This window comes from Nomascus leucogenys, chromosome 8 (genome assembly GCF_006542625.1).
Source record: "Nomascus leucogenys isolate Asia chromosome 8, Asia_NLE_v1, whole genome shotgun sequence".
Taxonomy (NCBI): domain Eukaryota; kingdom Metazoa; phylum Chordata; class Mammalia; order Primates; family Hylobatidae; genus Nomascus; species Nomascus leucogenys.
In genome coordinates this window covers 18,518,756-18,544,021 of record NC_044388.1, presented here as the reverse complement: position 1 = coordinate 18,544,021, position 25,266 = coordinate 18,518,756, and the positions used below count along the sequence as shown (strand labels likewise).

The 25,266-nt window shown below is 40.3% G+C and overlaps 1 pseudogene; it reads left to right on the top strand.

Annotated features, from left to right (window-relative positions):
• The first annotated feature begins 22,603 nt into the window (after window positions 1–22,603).
• LOC100589500 lies at window positions 22,604–23,904 on the top strand (annotated as a pseudogene).
• The last annotated feature ends 1,362 nt before the right edge of the window (window positions 23,905–25,266 follow it).

Genomic DNA, 25,266 nt, shown 5'->3' with positions numbered 1-25,266 from the left:
AAAATGGTATCATCACTTTGGGATTTTGTTTTGTTTTGTTTTTTGAGATGGAGTCACTCTGTTGTCCAGGCTGGAGTGCAGTGGCACAATCTCAGCTCGCTGCAACCTCTACCTCCTGGGTTCAAGTGATTCTCTTGTCTCAGCCTCCCAAGTAGCTGAGACTACAGGTGCCTGCCACCATGCCGGGCTGATTTTTGTATTTTTAGTAGAGAGGGGGTTTCACCATGTTGGCCAGGCTGGTCTCAAACTCCTGACTTCAGGTGATCCACCCACGTCGGCCTCCCAAAATGCTGGGATTACAGGCATGAACCACCGCGCCCGGCCGGTATCATCACTTTGGAAGACAGTTCGGCAGTTTCTTAAAAAGTTAAATGTACACTTAATATATGATTCAGTTATTCCACTCCAGTATTTACACAAGAGGAAAGAAAGCATACATCCCCACAAAGACTTATGCTGAAATATTCATAGCAACTTTATTTTTAATAGCCAAAAGCTGGAAACAATGCAAATGTTCACCAGTAGATAACTGTACAAACACACTTTGCCATATTCATACAATGGAATACTACTCATCAATAAAAAAGAAATGAGCCAGACACATGAAACAACACGGAAGAACCTCAAAATAATTATGCTTGGTGAAATAAATCAGACGTTAAAAAGAGTACACACTGTATGATTCCATTTACATAAACCTCTTTAAACTGTAAGCTAATTTATAGTGACAGAGAGCAGATGGCAGTTGCCTGCAGACAGGGAGAAGGGGATATAGAAGAGGAGAGACCATAGGGAGCTGCCAAAGAAAGAGATTACAAAGGGGTAAGAGAAAACGTGAGGCGGAGGGTAACAAATATGTTTATTATCTTGACTGTTGACGGTTTCACAATTGTGTGTGTCAAAACTTTTCTAATTGTACAATTTAAATATGTGCAAGTTATTGTACATTGATTATACATCAATAAAGCTTTTTTAAAAATCATCATCTGGAGATCCATTACACTATTTTGTCCATTTTCATATGTGTTTAAAATATTCCAGAATAAAAGGTTGAAAAGAAACATTTTTGTCTTTTTGTTGCAATATAATCAGAGTCATGGAAATAGAAGTGGCCTCAAAATGACATTATATCAATTCCTTTCCCTCACTGGGAAGGTCCACAAGTGATTTCAATGTTTGTGCATGTTATAACCTAGGCTGTGTTGCTAGAGTTCTCAGAAGCATGCTGGGCTTGCATAAATTTAATTTGACCCTTAAAATGAAATTCTATTCTCCCCCACTCTCACTGCTCGCTGCATCAGGGCAATAACCAAATCTGTTCATCGCTGCTGGCAGTTAACATCTCGCTATAGATTCTGACTCCCATGAGAACAAACAGAGTGCAGAGAAAAGCGATGTAAATGTAAAACATATATTTGATTGCTCAATCAGCTGCTTTCTCCCTAGTAGCTGTGGTTGATTTGAAGTCAGGCAGGGGCTGAAATGACAATCAGACCTGATTTTCATCTGAGCTCCACTGTTAACTAGTAGACAACCTTGGGCAAGTCACTTCCCCTCTCTACACTCAGTTCCTTTCTCGCAATACAAGGGGCTTGGTCTTTAAACTCTAAGGTTTCTTAAAGGACCAAATATTTACAACTTGTCTTCTTCTGTTTTCTATATCCTCAAAGAATAATAAATTGCAGGCTGAGACTCATCAAGGATTTTACAGTGTGGGCACCAGGCTGTGACTGGTAAGGATTGGGAGGAGAATTTTTCTGAATTGGATGAGTTTTATCTGGGTTATAATGTCAAGTTCACTGTATGTGAGGTTGGAATATGCATCTTGGTCAGGGTTGATTTGTTGAAAAGGAGAGAATCCCATTTGTACTTCTCAAGTAAATGGGAAATTTTCTGGAAACTGCAAGGATGTCTTAGAACTAAAGTGGATGAAGCGCAGCAGGTATTTTAAGAGGCTGAAACCAGAGACCATAAAATCATGAGCAATGTCACTCACTTCAACTTCCTCACTTTTGTGCTCTTGCATTTTCTCGCATCCATGTGGATTGCTGTGCTCTCTTTCTCTCTCTCACACACACAACCGCTGACTCTGTCTTCACAAAGTCCTTACTCCTGTCTTTCTGCAAAGCAGCCTTCTAGCATCAGTGGCATATGGTAGGAAACGGCTCCACACATCTGCCTCTCCAACAGTGAGCCACACCTAGTTAGCCTCTCATTGGCAATTCCAGATTCCCTAGTACAAATTGATGCACTGGTAGGGGGTGGGGAGGTGGGTCAAGAGGCACATAGATCTGCTCTCACTAGGGCCAGAGGCTTTTAGAAGGATGGCATGACATGATTGGTATAAAGACCGCCTTGGGTGGGGTTTGGGAATCTCGCTTAATGCCCAAGGAGCAAGTTTCTTTCCATAGTAAGAGCAGTGATCTTAATATCTTAAACCCCTAAAACCTTATAATTGAGGAGCTTAGGTTCAGCTAGTTGTGGCAGAGCTGGATCTGGAATTCTGGCTACTCAATCTCCAGCCCAGCATTCTCTTTTAGAATGAGTTGTCAGAGGTTTCTTCTCATGTCCAGGATGATGCCAATGTGGTAATAGTCTAATGCCAAGAAGGATGCTGGTTATGATGACACCAGATATTGAATCATTAAAAAAGGAATGGGCCTTTGTGATAGGCTGTGTTTAGGCTGTATTTTCCAAAGACGACCACACCATCCTTCATCCCATGTGTAACACACATGTTTCTCCAATGAGTGGTGGGGTCTATGTCCCTTCCACTTAAAGCTTGGCAGAATTCTGTGGCTTCCTCAATCAATAAAGCAGAAGTGATGCTATGTGAATTTTCAGCCTAGATTAGCAAATTCCCTTCATATTCACCATGTTCCGTTGGTACACTTGCTCTTAGAACCTAGCCCAAACTAGGACCCATGGAGAGGCCATATGTAGGTGTTTAAGCTCAGAGCTCAGCTGAGGTCTCAGCCAACAGCCAGGATCAACTGTTAAATATATGAGAGGAAAAAGCCTCCAGCTGATTCTAGCCCCCAAGCCATTGAGAAACCCCCAGAATTTGAATGTGAGGCCCCAGAAATCAAGGAGCCATCTCTGCTACTTCTTGTCTGGATTCCTGACCCACAGAATCTGTGAATATAATGAGGTAGTTATATATGTATACATGTGCCATGTTGGTGTGCTGAACCCAGTAACTCGTCATTTAACATTAGGTGTATCTCCAAATGCTATCCCTCGCCCCTCCCCCCACCCCACAGGCACATTGTGCACATGTACCCTAAAACTTAAAGTATAATAAAAAAAGATTTCAAAAATAAAAAAATATATAACACATAAAAATTCTGATTAGAGGAAAGAACAAGTTTTACTCTGCACACTGCAGAGCTAATAAGTAAAAATATATACTCTCATAAGTAAAAACTGTCATATCCTATATTTATAATGTGTGGAGAATTAAGAGTAAAAGTTGATGTAATTAATAAAAAAAATGAGGTAGTTATATTGTGCCAGTGAGTTTTGGGGCTAGTTTGTTATACAACAATAATAACTAGAACCACACTTGTAACTCATTTTAAATCATCTATCACCAAAACCTTTAGGTCTTAGAGACTATTTTTCTTGGGTATCTTTATCCTATCCATCATTTTAAGAAAAAAGCCTCCCATTGTATTACTACTGGTTGTTTGATTAAAACAGCAACAATAGCAACATATGCATTAAACTCAAAGTCCTGTATTTGTGAACACTTGTCTCATTACCCATTGCTGTAGCGAATTTATAGTCAGTGTCTGTCATTTTATAATAAGGCAGAATACTCTCATGGCATATAGAAGCATCCTAAAGATTGTCTATTCCCTATATTTTGTTCCATTCTTAGAATATTTTCTTTTCAGTTAATGCTGACTTTTCCCCTAGGTGTGGCAAAGCTGAGAGATTCCAGGTGTTTCCTTCTCTCAGTATTTGAGAGAAGCATCAATTCTGGTTTTAGCAATATCTGGAGGATGTCAGTGTCTAATCCCATCGGGCTGAGAAAGCTGGGCTCCAGCAGCTTTCCTCCTCACTCCATGCCCAACCCCCACGGTGATAGGCATGGAACTTCCGCTTTGGCATTCATTGGCATTTTCCTGTGGTCCTCAGCCATGCCTTCTTTTCATCTGTTTGCTCCCTGATATGGTCTGAATGTGCCTCCCAACATTCATGTGTTGGAAATTTAATCCCCAATGCAGTGTTGGGAGGTGGGTCCTTTGGGAAAGTATTTAGGTCATAAGGGCTCCACCTTCATAAATTAATTAATGCCACTATTAAAAAAAAGGATTGTGGGAGTGAATTTGCTTTCACTTGCTCTTCTGCCTTCCCCATACGCAGCAAGAAGGCCCACACCAGATGCCAGAGATTGACCTTGAACTTCCCAGGCCCCAGAATGGTGAGAAATAAATTTCTCATCTTTATAAATTACCCAGTCTATGGTATTCTGTTATAGCAGCACTAATAGACTGAGACACTCTACATCACTTCAGTCATGTTCTAATAATTACACGTCGACAGAGCCCTAGTATGTTTGCAGAATAATGCATGATCATATCTCCAACGTGAATATTTGTCATGTGTTGGGCGCTGTGCTGAGTAGTTGGGATACAAAGATAAAGGAGATGTAGGGCAGGTCTGTAAGAGGCTCACAGTCATCACAGATCTTGCATCTCCTCCTCTGTCAGCTGCCTGCAGGCTCTGCTGCGGTCCCTATTCGGTTTCCCACCCTCCAATCCCTGATTTTCAAGGATAAACAAAAGCAAAGCTTCCACTTGGGAACATTTCTTAATATTACTGAGTCTCCATTTCTTCTTGTGTAAAATGGGAATGATACTGCCTGGTACATAGGTTGTGGGAAAAATAAAATACAATGTAAGATTCAGAGTTCAAAACTTAGCATGTAAGAGGAATTCAGCAAATGTTACTATTCTTTCTTGCTCTGACTCCATGCTACTATCCCAAATTATTCTGTTTTATACTTTAAAACCCCTTTTATGCCCCATTCCTCTGGCTCCCTGCCCATTCAATTATTCTGGGGAAATTTCTGTGAAAAAGAAAAGTGGCAGGGTAAATCATAAAGACTATAAATTTCAAGTTCAGTATGTGCCATCCTGATAGTATTTTAAGAGTCATCCAACCTCACCCCCTCATTTTGCAGAGGTAACTTCATCTCCTGTTTTTTTTTTCCTTTCATTTATTTATCTAAACCATCCTCCTCACACACACTGTAAACCCAGCCTCTGTGTCTCCATTTGGTCAGTTGGAAAATCCCTCCTTGAATTCTCTCCAAATTCTAAGTCCTTTTCCAAAGCAGTGGTTTATTAACTGGAACATACAGGTACATGGTGTGTGAAGGGAGGATGGCAGAAGGTGCCACAATTATAAATATGGGAAGGAAAGAGATGTAGTGTGAGAAACTTAATATTTTAATAAAAGACCATATTTTAAAATTTAAGGTCATCTCTTAAAAAAAAAAAAAACCTGTGATCATTCATTTTCAAAAATGGCCACAATTCTTCATGTATCCACATGTTTTGCAATGTGATTTTGCAGCTTCTCCCACCAAGAGGTGATGTTTATTTTCTCACCCCTTGGATTTTAACTGGTTTCGATGTTCTTCTGGTTTCAAGTCTAGGTCTCAAGGGCTTTGCACACTTCTCATTCTCTTAGAAACTGTCACTGCCATATGAACAAACCTGGTCTTACCTACTGAAGGACAAGAGACCGCATGGAGCAGAGCCTAGTTGTTTTAAATGAAGCCACCCTAGATTGGCCCCAACTAGCTAATACCCAAATATGTGATCAAACACAGCCATGATCAACTAAGTGGCCACCTGACCCGCAGCTGAGCATAGCTGCATAAGTGAGTCCAGATGAGAACAGAAGAAACACCCAGCCAACTCATACGCACGTGAGCAAAAATTCATGCTTACTGCTTGCAGCCACTATCTTTGAGTGGTTTTGCTATAATAGCTAACTGATACAAAGCTTACAGAAAAATAAAACTGAAAAAAAATCTTCTTAGTTAGTGGTGGTTCTCAAAGCAGCAGGTGAGGTACAAACGTCCAAATTTCTGGGGTTTAGGAAGAATGAGGTTTTGATATTCTTCATTTTATTTCAAAAGGAACATCAACTTTAAAAGGTTGAGAAACACTTCTTTTGAGTTATAAAGCCTCGCATGGCCTGAACGCTGTGCAAAAAGCCTGATTAAAATTGAGTGTATTCACCTTTAAACTGACATCTGACATTGGAAATAGTTAGAAAATGAAGCTAGGACTAGGGGGAGAAAAAGAAAGATTAGGGTAAGCAAAGAAAGATTAGGGTAAGCATTTATTTGCATTGCCTTTTCACCCTTCCCCTGCTTCTGGGAATTGCTGCTTTGGATCATGTAGTTTAAATAGGAGTTGCCAGCTTTCTACCTTGCCTCTTTGGCAGTAATGATTGATCTAGAAATTGGCATACAACCCCGGCAGACTCACAGAATCGTTTCTTGAGATTTTAAACACTAGAACCAAGCAGAAAGGTAAGACAATTTTTCTTCTCTGTTGGCAGAAGCAGAGAGAAGTACGTGTAGGGCAGTTATTACTTCTGGCACTCTCAAGGAAGCCCATCACACGAAGAGAAGCAGAGACAAGAGGCAGCAGCCATCTTGGGGGCATCTGAGTTTCTGGTTTCGAATCATTTCTGGCCTTCCCATGGTTTAATGACATGAGCAATAAATTTGCCTTTTCTCCTAAGCAGGTTCAACTTGCTCTCAAACACTTGCAACCAAGGATAGTCTGTAGATGAAATCAATAACAGAGAACATCTTGCAAAGCTTGCTTTCTCAATGCAGCTTTGAGGAAAAAAAAAATGAACTGGAGAAAGGTAAGTTACATGTGGCAGACATGGAGAAGCACTAGTCAGATCTTTCAAGAAAGCGCTCGCTGCCCAGCTGGAAAGAATGTAGTTGTCTAACAGCCTCCAGCTGTGAGCAATCTCATGGTCTGCCTCCACTTTCAAAGGCATACTATTTTAAGGGCAGCCACCAACCAATGACTAAGCAAGGCACCTCGTAAAAGAACTAGGCATTTCCTATAGTGGGCAATTTTCCCTCCAAATTCTCCCATTTGGCTGGCAGACGCTTTGGCAGTTTGGCAACACACTCTAGACTCTCCTCCATACACAATCCCATTCCTTCCTTTTTTTTTTTCCAAAGATGTTATTCCTTAATAAAGCTTTTTTATTTCTCAGTGTCCATTTTGGAAAGCCCTAAATTTAGTGTTTAATGGCCTTTACCCAGCAAATTTAAAATAATCCAACCAAAACCATAAACATTTTCATAGCCATCTTGTCTAGAATAGGCAGAAAGAAAGGATCCTGTCTAGGAGCCATGAGAAGGTAGACATGACAAATATCTCCCTCTTTCCCCTTTAGCCCACGTATCTTCCCATCATTACATGGGCCACATGGCAATGGTGTAGGCAAATCAAAACCACAGATTAGGAAAGCTCTCCTGGTCCATCTGATATACCTGTGGTATCTGTGGACTTGCCTCCAACTATCTGCCCTCCTCTCCTACCACAGCCCCTTCATTTGCCTCACCTCCTGCATCATCTGTGGAGCAGGATATTAATTAATGAAACATCAGTTTGAATGCTGCAGACCTTGTACACTTCTCAGCCACTTTTTTTTTTTTTGCATGCTTTCCATTATATCTAATCTTGAAGCTTCCAAAGATGTGATAGGTAGCTGGAAATGATTCTGAACCCGATTCTTCATTTTGTTTTCTACTGGTATACTTGAAAAAAATTAGAATGGGAAGAAATTCCAGCTTGTTCACACCTTGACTTAGGTAGTTACTGGCAGGATGACTTACCTTCAGTCCAATAAAATTCCTAGCAGAGCTTAATATTTCTCTAACCTGATTAGCATAGAGCACATTAACCTAATATGCAAGAATCAAATATTTTAAGCTCCACTTGTTTATTCGAAGTTTCACAGATACCATTTCTTTAACTTTACTCATACTCAAAGATATAATTGCTATTTTTTTAAATATACAATCACTGTGTAAATAGTCTCCAAAGATGAACACCAACCATTTCTGAGTCTTTTTGCCCTCCCCTCCAACCAGGGATGGCCCTGGGAGTGCTTTGACCCCCATATGGCTTTGACAATACCATATGGGGAAAATGATATCTGGGTTTACTTCAGAGGTCAGGCCTTAAGAATACTGGCAGCTCCTGCTTCCTCTCCAGGAACCCAGCTGCTCTTTTGTCAAGCCACATGGAGGAGACAGCAGCACCATTGGCAGCCATGTGGACAAGCCAGCTCAGTGATTCCAGCCCAATCCAGTCCCCCAGATAGCTGCAACCCCTGCCAATACCACGAGAAGCAGAACTTCCCAGCTGAGTCTAATAATGCTATGAACTCAAGAGAGATAATATAATGGTTGTTTGAGGATGGTTTGTTACATGGGAATAGATAAGCAATAATTTTCAGATATTCCTACTCAAGAAGTAATATAAAGGTATGGAAAATGGACTCTCTTACACACTGCTGGTGGGAGTATAAGTTCATACAGTTAATTTGAAGGGCAATTTGGCAGTATTTTCTAGCATTTGAAATGTATATGTCCTATAACTCAGCAATTCCACTTCTCAGTATCTATTCCAAAAAATCACCCACACATGTGCTAAGGAGCAGGTACAAATATGCTTATTTCAGTTTGAGAAAGATAGAGAGGGGGAGAATATTTATCAATGTAGAAATGGCTTGTATGTCTAACGTGGAATATTTTGTATCTGCTGAAAGAATAAGGTAGAACTACATGAACCAAACAACACATATCTCCAGTACATTATTGAGCAAAAATAATAAATTACAACACAATATTACGGTAAAAAAAGCATTTGTGGCAAAAATACGCATGGCACTACCATATATTTGCAATTGCCTATGTATCTACGTGCATAGAAAGTCTGATGGAATTAATTATATATTTAGGATAGGATAGTCTATGCTGTGATAATAAGCAACTCTAAGGTTTCAACAGCTTAACATGATAAAAGGTTTTGCTTTTTATCCTCACAAAACTTGTGATATGGGTTGGGTGACTTACTGTAGTCTCATTTTTGAGACATTTACATAATTTCCATTATTTGTCACCATTAGACAATACTGTACTGCACATATACACATGAGAAGCTAAACATCTCTTTACACGTGTATCACTTTAAAGTTTTCAAACACTTTTCACATTTATTTCAGTTTAAGCTACATAAAAATCCCATGTGCTAAACAAGCTAGTATGACATGATTACTCAACAACTGAAATAAGATATCTCCAATGTGGTTCTCCTCCAAATGGTTAGAGATCTGGGTTGCCACCATCATGCATGTATTTACACAATCTGGTATGTGTGGCCTTCAGGGTCTCTGCACCAGAGGGAGGGAGGGATGGAAGGGGGACATTGGCTCTTAAATGCCACAGCCTAGAACTAGCAACGTGTCATTGTTGCTCACAGTCCCTTGACTAGTACTAGACATATGGCCCAAAACTTACTGCAGTCTCATTTTTTGAGACATTTACATAATTTCTATTGTCACCATTACAGACAATACTGTAGTGCATGTACACACAAGAGGCTAAACATCTCTTTACACATGTGTATCACTTTGAAGTTTTCAAACACTTTTCACATTTATTATTTCAGCTTAAGCTACATGAAAATCCCGTGTGCTAAACAAGCTAGGTATGATTCTCCTTCATTTAACCCAGAGGGAAACTGAGGCCCAAAAAATCTTGACCAAGGTTTCATGGCTATAAAAGAGCAGAGACTTAAAATGAACTCTGTGATGCCCTGAGTCCAGTTCTCTTTTCCTTAGGGATATGCCAACAGCTTTCTGCCTTATACGATACCATTTAAGATGCCCTCAGTATGTGTGAATAAACGGAACTTAGCCAGAGAATAGATTAGGATTTTAAGGACAAGAAAGAAATTGCTGTTCCAGGAATCTGGGTCAGAGTGATTTTGAAAAATGTTTGTTTTCATGTCTGTCTCCCTAACTAGAGTATGACTTTCTAAATGAGATTAGGCCACATTTGCCTCTGTAATCCCATTGTCTGGCACAGGGCCTGACCCATGTTGAGCACTAGATAAATATTCATTGAAAGGATGGATGGATGGACGGATGGGTGGGTGGATGGATGGATGGATGGATGGATGGATGGATGGATAGATGGGTATGCTTTCTATATTCTCTATCATAAAGTCATAGCATTTAAAACTATGAATAAATCTAGAACCATGCTACTCAAATGTGGTCCTTAAAGCAGAAGTATCAACATCACTGGGAACTTGTTAGAAATGAAGAATCTCAGACCCCACTCCAGACCTACTAAATCAGAATCTTCATTTTAACAAAATCTGAAGATGAATCATAAGCATTTTAAAGTTTGAGTAAACTCACATGCAATGGTCTTGAATTAACTCTTCTTATTGTATATATAGGAAAGTTCTGTATATCATTGACAATCTCCAAGATGCCTCAAGCATTGGATGGAAGGCCAGCTGGAAGCAGTTTCACCACTCTGCCCTCATTAATCTCATGCTTCCTTACATCATAGCCTGTTTTCAACATGGAAGAAATGTACAATAAGTGGAGTTTGCTTAAGTTCAATACATTCAGTGTCTGTGCAGGGCGGGTCGGGGAGGTAGTCTTTAATGATAAAATTAACACATCATACTTGTAACACAGGAGAGTTAGTGGCATACAGGAAGTAGCACCTCAGTGTTACAGGTGAATCTTCCTTTTCTCACCTATGATAGAATTCCCTTTGATCCACTGAGACACCCTTACCAAGGATAGTCATGGTTCTCATCTTTACCACCATTGTGTTCAGGGCAGAGCATGCTAAGAACACTTCAGGAGTATACAGGAGGAAAAAAAACACTAATACTGACCCAGACATTTTCACAAAGATGACCTCCATTAGTCCTTATACTACCCAATGAAGCAGGTATTACATGCATTTCACAGAAAGAGGAAACTAAGCTCAAACAAGGTGAGCAGCTTGTCTTAGTCACTCTGTAAATGCAGAGTCTTCTGTCACAAAGTCTAAGATGATCTGATATCAACCCTCCTAGACTGACTCAGGTGAAAAATATTCAGTGTAAGCAATAATATCCATTTCCCCAGTTTAGGATGATGCAATGAGGGCAGAGGTCCACTGGACCCCTTTGAAAAAGCTGGCAGAACTGCTCAATTATTAGTCTCCTGGCCACACTCCAGCCACACTCAGACACAGGGCCCTGAAAGATTGCTCTAAACTCTTCAGACTGCAGATAGCTCTTCCTCTGCTGTGGAGAGATGGCTGCTCTCCATAACATCAACTCAGATGATTATACATAACAAGCATCACCACTTGCCCAGCAGTATCAGCACAGGTGGGAAGTTGCCAGGAAGCCAGGAGCCTCTAAACTGCATCTAGATCTGGCAAAATTTTTCAAACATTGGATCCCCCAAATTTCTGTTCCTTGATACACAAAGCTGGAAGATGATTTCAAGTGAAAACACATGGAAATCAAGGAACTTTATGCCTCCAAGTAGAAGTGTCTCATGATTTGATAAGAAACATGATTTGAAAAGCAACCACTGTTCAAATCAGAGGCTAAAAGTAATAGATTTTTCAAAATTTTCTAAAATCAGGGAACTGAGGACCAAAGAGGTAAAAGGTCCCAACCAAGGCTATGTGGCTGGCAAGATGGCAGGAAAGAATTAGAACCTTGGTCCAGTTCATACTTTTCCCATTTTGTGAGATGATCTTTCCCATGTTTACATCCACTTAATAGCCCTCTCCTCTTTTCTTTCAATGTTATTGCCCTAAGTGATCTCTTCTAGTATCATGGCTATGAAAATACTTCTATGCTACAAACTTCAAATTCATATTTCTGATTCTGATACCACTCTGATCATCAAAAGTATGTACAGCTAACTTGATCTCTTCACTTGGATGTCTAACAGGCATCTCAAACTTAATTTGCCCAAAACAGAACTCCATCTACCTCCCCTAACCAAACTTGTTCTACCCTAAGTCTTCTTTACTTAAATATACCGCCCTCCACTTGGTTGTTCAATTCAAAAATTTAAGAGTCATGTTTAATCCTCTTTTTCATTTACTCGTCACATCCAATCTATTAGCATGCCTCATTGGCCATAACTCTGAAAGGTGTCCCCAGTCAACCCACTTCCATCATCACCACTGCTCTCATCCCCTCTCACTTGGAGTTCTCCTAATCAGCTTCCTTGCTTCCCCTCCTGCTCATCTCCCACCCACTTCCTAACACTCAGAATGGTCTTCGAAAGCAAGCGTCATCAGGTCATGTCACTACCCACTTCAAGCCCTCCAAAGGCTTCCTGGTGTGCTTAGAATCAATCCAAATGCTGAATCGTGGCCTATAAGGCCCCACTGATTCAGCTCCTGACTACCTGGTTGACATCACTGCCTATCACTCTACCTCTCACTGTCTCCACTTCAAACAAATAGATCTCTTTTCTGCACCTTGAACATGCCAACCTAATTCCAGACCAGGTCTTTGCTCTTGCTGTTCTCTTAGCTCCAATGACCTTTCTCCAGATCTCCTTATGTACATTCCCTCCACTCAGATATACCTTTGCCTATGTAACTCCCTCAGGAAGGCCTCTCTGGCCATACAATTTTTTTTTTTTTTTTTTTTTTTTTTTTTTGGAGACGGAGTCTCGCTCTGTCACCCAGGCTGGAGTGCAGTGGCGCGATCTCGGCTCACTGCAAGCTCCGCCTCCCGGGTTCACGCCATTCTCCTGCCTCAGCCTCTCCGAGTAGCTGGGAGTACAGGCACCCACCACCACGCCCGGCTAATTTTTTGTATTTTTAGTAGAGACGGGGTTTCACCATGTTAGCCAGGATGGTCTCGATCTCCTGACCTCGTGATCCGCCTGCCTTGGCCTCCCAAAGTTCTAGGATTACAAGCGTGAGCCACCGCGCCCGGCCTGGCCATACAATTTTAAGTTCTCCTCCATCTCCTATTCATTCTCTAGCACATCACTCTGCTTTGTTTACTTTATAGCACTTAGTATATTTGTTCACTTGTTTATTGTCTCTCTCTCCAGCACCATATCTTCTCCCCAAAATGCTGGCTTATTTAGGCCATGGGTATCTCTCCATTATTGAGAAAAGAGGTTCATAGACTCTTTCTATAAAGGGCTTTGCAGGTCATATAGTCTCTGTTGCAACTACTCACCTCTGCCATTGTAGCATGAAAGCAGCCAAATGACATGTAAGCACATGAGCATGGCTGTGTTCCAATAAAACTTGGATGAGCTAGATTTGGCCCACGGGCCATCATTTTCCAGCCTCTTATCCACAAAAGTATTTGTCATGTAAAAGATTCTCAGTAAGTACGTATCAAATGCATAAATGAATGAAAGATCTAAAAATCTCTGGGAGAAAACACCAAATACTCAGTAGGATGGTTCTTGTCTACATCTGGCAATTGCTTATTATTAACAGAGCCTCATTGTCTCTTATGCACTTACCACTATAACTTAATATTTCTATTCCTCTGAGACTTACCAAAAAACTGAGAATATGTTTTGTAATAAGATCAGATTGTTCAGTGGGACCCAAAGGTCTTGGGAGATATTTATGAACCCTACTGAAGGACTCTTTCTCTGTTTAGATGAGACAAGGCCTGAATATAGAAAGAATAGTGTGTCCCATCAGTCAGCTGATGATAATAATGACCCATGGTTTCTAAAAGATTTTTAGGGAATTACCCACTACCAATGTTTTCATCTGATTCTGCTACCCCCCTGAACTGTATTCTTGACCCTTTTCCACATCAATTTCCCCTATATAAATTTTATAAAGGATAAAAATTATTATTAAACACTATAACTTATCATGGGACTGCACCTACCCAAGATAGGATTACTCAACAACTGAAAAAAGAAACAAACCCAACTGGAGACTTGAATTTAAGGTAAAGCATTTTCTAGTTTGAAAATGGGATTTCCAAAGTCCTTTATACGGAAGAGGCTAAGATTTGCCCCTGGGAGGGTACTACCCATCTTCGCCCTTTTAAGAACAACGAAGTATATAGGCTCTTAAGATCACCCTCAATCATAATCCAGGATAACAAAGAGATGAGTTGCTGCTGCCCGAAGAATGATTTCAGTCTCTACAACTCCACTGAAAGAAGAATTCAGAATTCATTCTCTGTAGAAACAATGGTGTACTTGGTGCCTAGATTTTATTAAAATAGTGCTGAGATGCTGAACTTTAGGCACAGCAAAGGTTAAGAAGGCATTTCTGGGCATTTCACCATCACTCCCAAGAAAACTCATTTTAAGTAGAAGGAGACTTTGAGTAATAAGCAAATGACCTCCAAATAAAAACCCTTAGGGCACAACGTGTTCAGAGAGGGGAGGAGGACACATTCAGATCCTCTAAGTGACAAAGAAAGCAAAATGGGAATAAAGTGAGAAGAATCATTCCCTAATCATTTGGTGGCTGGTTTTGTTTTTTAGTTTTTGTTTTTGATTTTTTTTTTTGTTTTGTTTTTTTCTGTCCTCTCTGAGCCATGGAAGATACTGGAGTTAACAAAAATTTTATAAACTAAAGAAAGCAACTTTATAATCTAAAAGAAAGCAACTTTCCCTCCTGTCTTTTGAATTCTTATTCCTGAAAGAATGGATAATGAATCAGGAGATGAGCAAAAATGTATCTTTTACAAAGCTCTAGTCTTCCAAAAGTCTCTAAACTCCAACAAAACCTTTTTAAAGTAGTTTTGTAAAAGTTCAAGGTATGCCACTTCCAGAAAGTTGCTGATGAGCACCATCTACTGGGCATTACCCAAATTCTGTCATACATTGAGCAATGAAATTCAGGAATTGCACAATGACCTCTTGGCATATGAAAGAAAACAACTGGGAACCCAGGCAGCCTCTTGGATTCATCTGGAAATCTTGTCTTGGTCTTTGGCATAGGTACTGAGATGGAGTTAGAGGTTTCATTTCCAGGGGAAATAATACAAAATGGGCCCCTTAAGAAACAAAGGTCCCCAGAACGTCTGTATAAGAGGTCTAGGGATTAGGGCAGGAATCTAATCAGGGAGGGTGTGCTGTCCAAGCCTCCCTCCCTCCTCCTTTCCTCGCCTTCAGGTAAATGGAAAGAAAGGTTCAGTCATCTGAGAGAATATCCGATTGTCCTTGAAATTTTTTTCCCTATTGACAAAGCAAGGCATGAATGAATATTCAGTCTGATTAGATCTTCCACTTGACAATGACTGTCATTACCTGGCTAACAAAATAATATATATCCGTGTATGTGAATCCACAATGGCTGATGTTTCAAATTCTTAATACATTATAATCTGGTTGGACTGAGTGGCTAACAATGCCACAATCCTATGAGGTAAACAAAACATTCATCTCTGGATTTCCTCACCTCAGATCTAAGCATCTCCTGTCCATGCAGTACTGAAGATTTTGCACCATCACTTCTGTTTTTCTCATAAATTCTTTATGAGGCTATTAGTCTCTAGGGTGCTCTTCTGAAACCAGAAAGAAATTTGGCTCATACACACATAAAAAAAGTTGCCATATAAAGGCAACTGCAAAATATAGTGGGAAGTTGGTGGAGGATGGAGTTTCACTGAGAATGGGACAGCAACATGATGGAAAGAACATGAACCTGAATTTCAGTTCTACCACTTACTAGAAAGATGCCTTTGAACAAGTCTCAATTTCTGAATCTTCATTTGTTGCTCTATAAAATGGGGTCATATTATCTCACAAAGTTGTTATAATAATTAAAATGAGATCTTGTTTTCTAAGTCACCTGACATATATTAAGTGTGAAATCATTTTTCTTTCTCATTTTCTTTTTTATAATGCTCTTATAAATAGTAGATGTAAGAGTTCTTCCCAGGATGTCTCATCAGAATTCAGAGAGTTACCTTTGCTGTTCATTCTAGGAAGATCTGCAGTGTATTATTGCAGAGTCAGCTCGTGAAGTATGCATGAACTCTCTCTAAACTGGTGTTTTTAGCCAAGAAACAAACCACTTCACTGTAGGTGCCTGTGAATCAAAAGGGAAGGTTTCCATAGTACTTTTGCATGTGCCAAATCTATACATCTGCATTTTTCAAGGGAAATTGCTGAAAAGATATTAAGAGAAAAACTTCCCTATACAGATATATCTGAAATCCCCAAATGCCACCCTAACAAAATCAATATTTTTATGAAATTTACAAAAGTTTAAAAAGAGAGTTTTCTTTCTCCCGCAGCTTTCCTTGATTCATGAATTGCAGCATCAAAGAACTTAAACCCCAAAATACACCAAACTGTTGTTGTCACATTGATTCGTGGTTGGTTAGATAGAACAAATAATCTTAGCTTTTAGTATCAACCTGTTGAAATTTCAATAGCAGTGAAATATTGTCCATTGTTCATTCATTTATTGATTCATAAAATACTTATTGAATGCCTAACTTGGGCCAGGCAGTGTTCCAGGTGCTGGGAATAAAACAATGAATAGACAGGCAAATCATTCCCGCATTAATGGAGTTTAACAGTCTAATGAGGAAAGAGATAATAAACATGTAAACAAATAAATAAATGGTATAATTTCAGAGAATAAATACTACGAGAAAATATAACAAGATAACACAGTTCCCTGGAAGTCAGCACTCAGACATTCTGAGACAATATTGCTTGAGCAGAAAGCTGAAGGACAAAATACAGCCATAAAAAAATTAGAAGATAAAGCGGTCAGCCAATTGGAACAGCAAATGCCAAGGCCATAAGGCAGGAGCCAGGTAAGCATGTTTAGGACAAAAAGAAGGCTACTATACCTGGGCAATAAGGTCGGAGAGGAGGTGGGCTGTGCGTCTCAAATCTGATTGTGAATAAAAATCAACTGGAGATCTTGTTAAAATGCAGAATCTAATGGGGGTGGGATGCTGAGTTTCTACATTTCTAAAAAGCTACCAGGTGATGCTGACACTGCTCCTTCATAGAGCTCACTTTGAGTAGCAAGGACATAGGGCCTTGCACACCATGGGAAAATGAATTTCCTGCTAGTTGAAATAGAAGGCCACACTTATCTGATGCCTTTACACCTAGAAAGCCCTTCTCAGTTACACAAAGGTCTCATTACCCTTTGGCATTTCCACACACCCACTACAAAACTAAGTACTTGATAAATGCACCATAAATACTTGCATTCAATGATAAGGCTAATGATCTAGACCCTGCTTTGTAGTTTGCCTAGTATTAGAAAGAGTAGCAAAAATAATGCTGTAATGGGGTGAAGCAAAAAATGGTGAGTGAATGGAAAGACTTTAAATGGGCTTTGAATCATATTTCTGGGTTCAAATTCTACATTACCATCTACAAGATCTTTGGCAAATTGCTCAACTTCTCTGAGCCTTGATTTTCTCATTTAAAAATAGAAATAATATCCACTTCATCAGGGAGATGTGAAAATCACATGCAATAGTAAAGTGGAAGTTTCTTGCAATAGTAGATGCTCAATAAATGTTTATTCTTTTTCTCTTCTTTCCAAGGTCCACCTGACTGTCAACACCATGACATTTGTATCAAATAGCATCATCAATCTGTGAATTTTGTAGAGCACAACTGATTTCCAAATTAGGAATTCAGGGCCCACATCCATGTGAAGCAACTGATTATTCCTATAGCACTTGCTTATTGCTGCTTTAAAGAAAACCTAGATTCTAGCCCTTGTTCTAAACTAACTTGTTGGACAATCTTTGGTAAGTCCCTTGTCCATCTATGGACCTTAGTTCATCTGTTAAATGAAAGAGTTGGAGTAGATGGTCCTGCCCAACCTTGGCATCTTCTGACTATGATTACCTTGGTGAGAGTTCTGAAAGTGGACTTGTTTTCCAGAAAACATAGCAGGAGCCTTGTAGCTGAGATATTTGGGTGATGAGATTCAAATTCATGAAGAAGACAGGATGAAACCCTTGTATATTAACCTTGGCCAACAAATATCCTCATTCCTTTCTCTCCAATCCCATTATTCTAGGAACTAGAGTGCCAGAAATATTATCTCATTCTCACTGGATCTTTAATATTTTTAAAAGCAACTGACATCACAGGAAAAACTTGAGAACAAGACTTAATGGAATCAAATGTGCACTTCTCTGTTATTTTACTTTGTCACATAATAATGTTATAACCCTTTATTTTCAAAAATATCTTTGAGATGAAAACAAATCTATAAAAGTACTAGTATTTTTAAAACTTGAAAAAGTTTAAGGAGGATGTTTATGGCCTTATATCTGTTCTGGTCTTCAACCACCTACTCCTCCAATCCTCCCTCACCCCAGTTTAGGGTTTTTTAAGCTTTTTATTTGTTCGTCTGCTTGGTTTTTATTATTGTTTTTACAATTAAATAAAATAAAAATTAAAATAACCCCAACAGCAAATATCTTCAGATGCTAGAGGATTATAACTCCTGAGAGGCTTAGGTTGAAAAAGGAACTAATGCATCTTGTCTAAAGGTGTATATTTGAGATAAATCATTTTCCAGTGAATACTTAGAAATAAGCAGAGATTATTTCTTAAAAGGTCAGGTGCTTCATCTCAACAGAATGTTTTTCCACCTCTTTCAGAGGAGACCACTTACTTTCAGATATATCAACAAAAGTGCCCCTTCCCTTAGACCTAGCCAAAATGAAGAATCTCTTTTTAGCTTTATTTACTCTCTGCCTTTGAGAGTTTTGCTGTTTGCCTTCTTTATCCTGATGCTTTGAAGGCTTGGAGTATTGAATAAATGGAGCAAAGATCTAAGAACCAAGTAATGGAGACACACAGTTCAGTTTCAGAGAGCTCACTCACGGCAACCACAGAACACACGACGATTAAGAGATTAAATTACGTGTACCAAAGGTAGACACTAAATCCTCCAAATTATATGTGTTTCCCAGATCCATGGGTCTACAGAGCTGGCAAAGGAGCAGGTGCTGCTTACCCAAAACATTGGCTCCTTTAGCATCATCTGTGCTCTTTCCCGGCCAAGGGCACCTATAATTACCTCCCGTAAGCTGAACTCTCAACCCTGCCTCGCTCCACACATACCCACTGCTGAAAATTGTACTGGCAATTAATTTGTCAGGAAAATGCTAGGGGATGTGAACACTGGTAACTTTATACCATAGATATTCAAATTAAACCTCGAGCCTGAGTATTTTCAGTGTCAAATTGTAGCACAGTTGCAGAAAAAGAGAGAAACACAAACATCCTCCTGCTATCTCCTGACTAGAGGTGAAAAAGAATGTTCCACGTGGATGTGATAACCTTGGCTCCATCTCTAGGCTTGACTTGGGAACATTAACAACAAAACACACTAATTATGGGTGATACCTTTTGTGCTCCTCTTTGAGCGAAAGGAGATGGGGTGGTTGTTTGTTCTGCGTCATTCCTCAAGTGACAAGAATCGTTTTAATGACCAGTAGTTTCAGATACCAATAACTTGTAGAAGCCCACTCCAATTCTGCACCTGATTTTCCTAAGATTACTGTGGTTTATAGACCCTTGGTCAACTGACAGCCAGGAAAATAACATAGGACAAAAAAGCACCAGCATAACACCAAACAGAAATCCCCCAAACTATCTCATGTACACAAGGAAAGCCTCTGGAACTTTGGAGCTGAATCAAAGTGAAGAGCCTAAAGCTTCAGATTCTCCTGGGACTATTGTTTTAAAGATTCATTTTGTTAATTATTTTGAAAGAAGAAAGAAAACTAACATTGACAGCCTACTTCAAGTCAAAAATTGTGCATACATTACATCATTTAATCTTTATATCACACTCATTAGGACCCAGGTGCAGTAGGTCATGCCTATAATCAAAATGATCTGGGAGGCTGAGGCAAGAGGACAACTTGAGACCAGGAATTTGAGACCAGCCTGGGCAACATAGCAAGACCCTCATCTGTTATATATATATATATATATATATATATATATATATAAACCTAGCTGGGCATGGTGGTACATGCCTATACTCCCAGCAACTCAGCAGGCTGAGATGGGAGGATTGCTTGAGCCCAGGAGTTGGAGACAGAAGTGAGCTATGATCAGGCCCTTGCCCTCGAGCCTGGTGACAGAGCGAGATCATATAATATATATATATTTTATATATATATATACTATATATAGTGTATATAAATATATTTATATATATTTATGAAGATGCCTGCTAGCTACTCCCACAGAGAAGACACAAACATGAGTAAACACTGGCCCTTCAAGTGGATACTCTAAGAACACATTGCGAATCACCAAAGAAGCAATGGGACCCACAGAGAACAAAGAACAAAGTGAATGATGACAGCTACTGGGGATCCACAATGTCCCCACAAACCCTTTGCAATCCTGGGCACAGGAGAACTCCCCCGACCCATCCGGGCCTGCAGACCAATAAGAAGAACCATCTGGAGTCCATGCAGAGACATCTCTCAAGCCCACATGGAGCACCACAAGCACTGGATCCCAGAGCAGTCTGACACCAGCTGTCAATGTGCTGCCAACAAAGGAAGACAGGCAAGACAGGCTCTTTTGCAAGCCCCTAGGATAGCTGCTACAGCCACAGTACTGAGGAGCAGACCAACTGCAGACCCCACCTCTGCTGCTCCTCACCAGGCAGGGACCACCAGCTGAGGCTCCCAGCACAGCTGCCCCTGCCTGGATACTGCAGAAAGTTGCAGTTCTGGGGTCCTGTGGGATGGAACTCCAAGAGATATAATTGAAAAACCCTCTGCCTTCGCCCCTGTTGCCCTCAGGTTGAGGTGGAAACAAAGAGGCTGAATGCTTTCACACATCTCCAACAAGGACACCGCTGCCCAGGTATGAAGAACTGGGCAGACTGCACACCCCACAACTCCCTGCCTTTGCTTGTCACCTTCTGGTACCCAGTGCAAGCACCCTGCCTCCACATGAGCATTTCAGCTGCAGTCCAGAGTCCTGAAATCCCTACCCCCACAGGCCTATGCTCTTCCCTCAGATTCTTACCACCCAAGCATTCTGCCTGCCCCTGCCTGAGAGTTCATCCAGTGACCCAGGGGCCAGCCTGCCCCTCTCTATCGCAGTCAGCACCTGAACCCTGGGCTAGCCTGATCTGGCTCCAGACCCTTCAGGACTCATATATGCAGTCCAGCAGACCATCTAGGGGCCTGGAAACTGAGGAACTACCTACCCCATTCAAATTCTCCTGGCACCTGACCACTTCTTACACAAGCCCAAAGGCACAGCCCCCGCCTTTACACAAAGCAGCAGTGCTATCATATCAGAGAACAGTCCTGCCATAAAGCTATTTGTATCAGGCTGAGTGATGAAGTTGCCCCAAACCACTTTAATGGAGAATCACAAAAGAGGCATTTTCTGAGGCTCTCAGCCACATTGGTCTAGATACAGACTGCAGTGTGTGTCTGAATGAGGAGTCATCAGCCCTGGAGCAGGGGCATGATAGGAAAATAGACCATGTTCCTACCTATCAAAGATGGGGAGCCAGTGCAGACCCCTCATCAGCCCCCTGCCCCGCCCCAGAGATCTCAGTGCATTTCGCCAGGAACTCCTCCCAGCCACCCTTGACAGGACTGGTGCCTGCACTCACCATGGGGGTATTTGTGGGCAAGCCAAAGGCTCCAACTCTGCCTAGCTGTATCTCTCCACCCCCACAGAACAAGAAGCACAGGGCACCAAGCACTCTACTGTCCAGCCCAACACCTAAAACAACAGAGAGCACCTCACAGTAAACAGACCATATATATACCCATCTGTTTGTGCAGCAACTGGCTCATACCTGTCAGCACCATCTACTGGCCTGTAAGTTGAATCACACAGCCCGATATAAAACTGCCCACAAAAGTGCATAGGGTTATAGAAGCAAAGCCAAAACACGTTACCCAACATACTCTACAGTCACATCCCCTAGGAAAGGGGAGAAACGGAAATATATATAGGGAAAGAAAAAAAAATCCTACCAGCATGAAAATAAATACAAAAATTAGTAGCACCAAACTCTCCAGATGAGAAGGAACCAGTGTAAGAATTCTGGCACCGTGAAAAATCTGAACATTGTGACACCACCAAAGGATCACATTAGCTGTTCAGCAATGTTCCCTGACCAAAATGGAAATTCAGAAATAATAAATAATTCAAACCATGGAGCAAGGATGCTCAACAAAAGCCAAGACAAAGTTGAAAATCAACATAAAGAAACTTCTAAAGAAATCCAGGAAATGAAGAAAGAGATAAACATCTTAAAAAGAAATCAATCAGAGCTTCTGGAATAACTTAAGGAATTTTAAAATACAACTGAAAGCTTTATCAATAGACTAGCCCAAGCAGAAGAAAGACTTTCAGAGGTTGAAGACTATTCTCTTGAACTAATCCAGTCAGACGAAAATAAAGAAAAAAATAATTTTTAAAAAAGAACAGTCTTCAGACGCCACCAGAAGAAAGGAAGGTGCTGTGTAATCAGTAAGGAACAGAGGCATTTGGAACTGCTAAAATGCCAGATTACCTTGGTGCCCATCAGCGGAAGACCAAAGAAGATGAGAAGGACGACAAGCTCATCCAAGTTCTGGATGAGGCGGATATTGTCTTGCTGAAAACTTATGGTCAGAGCACTTACTCTAGGCAGATCAAGCAAGTCGAAGATGGCATTCAGCAACTTCTCAAGAAAATTAATGAGCTCATTGGTATTAAAGAATCTGACACTGGCCTGGCCCCACCAGCACTCTGGGATTTGGCTGCAGATAAGCAGACACTCCAGAGTAAACAGCCTTTACAGGTTGCCAGGTGTACAAAGATAATCAATGCTGATTCAGAGGACCCAAAATACATTGTCAATGTAAAGCGGTTTGCCAAGTTTGTGATGGACTTTAGTGATCAGGTGGCACCCACTGACATTGAAGAAGGGATGAGAGTAGGTGTGGACCGAAATAAATATCAAATTCACATTCCATTGCCTCCTAAGGCTGACCCAACAGTTACCACGATGCAGGTGGAGGAAAAACCTGATGTCACATACAGTAATGTCGGTGACTGTAAGGAGCAGATTGAGAAATTGCGAGAAGTAGTTGAAACCCCATTACTTCATCCAGACAGGTTTGTGAATCTCAGCATTGAGGCTCCCAAGGGCATGCTGCTCTTTAATCCACCCAGTACAGGAAGACACTCTGTGTGCAGGCAGTTGCTAATCAGACTGATGCGTGCTTCATTCGAGTTATTGGATCTGAGCAGTACAGAAATATGTCAGTTAGAGGGCTCAAATGGTTCATGAGCCCTTTGAAATGGCCAGAACAAAAAAAGCCTGCCTTATCTTCTTTGATGAAATTGATGCTATTGGAGGGGCTCGGTTTGATGACGGTGCTAGAGGTGACAATGAAGTGCAGAGAACAATGTTGGAACTGATCAATCAGCTTGATGGTTTTGATCCTCGAGGCAATATTAAAGTGCTGATGGCCACTAACTGACCTGATAATTTGGATCCAGCACTGATGAGGCCAGGGAGATTAGATAGAAAAAATTGAATTTAGCTTGCCCGATCTAAAGGGTCGGACCCACATCTTTAAGATTCATGCTCATTCAATGAGTGTTGAAAGACACATCAGATTTGAATTGTTAGCACGACTGTGTCCAAATGGCACTGCTGCTGAGATTAGAAGTGTCTGCACAGAAGCTGGTATGTTTGCCATCAGAGCACGGCGAAAAATTGCTACTGAGAAGGATTTCTTGGAAGCTGTAAATAATGTCATTAAGTCTTATGCCAAATTCAGTGCTACTCCTCGCTACATGACATACAACTGAACCTTGAAGGCTTTCAATTTAAAACTTTTAATTGGAAATCCTAACCTTATATAGACTTGTTAATAACCACTTCACAAAAAAAAAATGGCTTCAAAACTGAAAAAAAAGAACAGTCTTCAAGAAGTATGGGATTATGTAAAGTGATTTTAAGAAGTATGGAATTATGTAATGGGATTACGCAAATCTATGAATTATTGGCATTCCTGAGAGAGGAGTAAACAAACAACCTAGAAAACATATTTGAAAGAATAATTCAAGAAAATGCTCTAATCTTGCTACAGAGGTAGACATCCAGACATAGGAAATCAAGAGAGCACCTGCAAGATACTATACAAAATTAACATCACCTTTCTCAAAGAGCTTAAAACAGAGCTACCATTTGAACAATGATCTATATGCCCAAAGGAATATAGATTATTATACCAAAAAGATATATGCACTTATATGCTCATTGCACACTATTTACAACAGCAAAGTCATGAATCAACATAGGTGTCCATCAACGGTGGATTGGATAAAGAAAATGTGGTACATATACACCATGGAATACTATGCAACTATAAAAAAGAACAAAATCATATTCTTGACAGCAACAGGGATGCAGTTGGAAGCTATCATCCTAAGCAAATTAATGCAAGAGCAGAAAACCAAATACTGCATGCTGTCACTTATAAGTGGGAGCTTAACATTGGGTACACATGGAAATGACAGACACTTAGGACTACTAGAAGTGGGAGGGAGGTAGTGGGGGCAAGGCCTGAAAAACTACCTACTGGGTACTATGCTCACCACCTGGGTGACAAGATAAATTGTACTCCAAATCTCACATTACACTATATACCAATGAAATAAACCTGCACATATACCCTCTGAATTGGAAATAAAAGTATATCTAATATATATGTGTCATCATCTTTTTACAGAAATTTAGGTTTATGGATTAAGTAACTATATGACTCAGCCAATATCCATTATTTGTATAATTCAAACTCAAGTCTTCTGGACTTCTCCTTATTTTGAAAAATTCAAATTTCTGTCAAGAACCCCTTAGGGTAGAGAGGAGGACACATGGAATGGGTTAGCATACGAAATTCTTTCATGAGGTCTTCTAATCTACTATATGTTGATTAAATACATGATATATTTCAAACATATATACACCAAGACCTTGGAATGTTCATAAGTACTGTTGGGACTAATGAAATCTAGATGCCTGTAAGTGTTACTGAACTCACAGCATCTTATTATTCCATATGTTTGTCCATCAGGGGATACCAAAAGTGTAATATTATCACATAGATAGATGAATATTTTTGCCATTAGCGGTCATTCTCAAGAACCACCACTGTTCACCATACAGCT